Here is a 1,033-nt window from a genome sequence, read left to right as displayed (position 1 = left end):
GCCAAGCCCTTAGACCTAGACTGGAAGCACTTTCCAAAATGAATTAACAAAATAACACAAAGTTCAGAGATATCAATTATTCTGGTCCCTTGGTGTGTTCAGAATGCATAAAAAACCCTGGAAACTCTGGAATGATACAACTATTTGTAAACAATGTTTCAGTCAAATGTATTACTGTTGCATGTTGTTTGTTTACTTGTATAAGGTAATTATATATAGACACTATTTACTGTTTATTGTAATAAAATGGAGACCGAGACAAACTCATTCACAGAAGATGAAGTTGGTTGTGCTATCTTTTCAGAGTTTCAATAAGATTAAAAAATTTACCAGAGACACATTCAATACAGTTTGGTCTGAACATCATTTAACAATAGATCTAAAGATTTCAACAACTGGGGTTTACGCGGTATATGTACTTGGCGTTCCGTTTGACCTCTCCAATCCTGGCACCGTACGTAGAGATGGATCTGTTCTTTCTGTTCTCTGCAGAAATCTTTTGTACTCATGTCAGAATGGAATCTCATGTGTATTTGTACCGGCGCATGTTGTGGGCGGGAGTGTGAACGAGTATTAGTTCAATAAACCTGTATCTATATATTCAGTTGTGTTAATATATAATTCAGGAACCGACAGAGATAAGAAAATAAACATCGACCTGATATATCCTAACCTCTACAATAGTTCCATCGTTGTAGGTGGCAACGACTCCACAAAAAGACGAAGGATATATTCATTTAATAGGATTACGAACCCGTTCAAATTAATTGAAGTTGGAAAAAAAAGCCACGTAAAAGTAACCTTTTAACATTTAGAAACATTCACAATCAAGACGTAGATATTATAAAATGAATAGTGTTTGAAAACAAATAATAGGAAGAATGATACTAAAAAGATAATATTTTGGATAGGCCGATAATCCAGTCTTTGACGAAATGCATCTATTTTTCTGTGAGATACAAGCCCACATTGTCCGAGAGGTTCCGATTGCGGTGTCTTTCGATAACGTTCGCCAACTTGCCATAGCATTCCG

Source organism: Haliotis rufescens, unplaced genomic scaffold, assembly GCF_023055435.1.
Source record: "Haliotis rufescens isolate VD_foot unplaced genomic scaffold, xgHalRufe1.0.p SCAF_19, whole genome shotgun sequence".
Taxonomy (NCBI): Eukaryota; Metazoa; Mollusca; class Gastropoda; order Lepetellida; family Haliotidae; genus Haliotis; species Haliotis rufescens.
The sequence above is the reverse complement of the archived record's forward strand: the minus strand, read 5'-3'. Positions refer to the sequence as shown.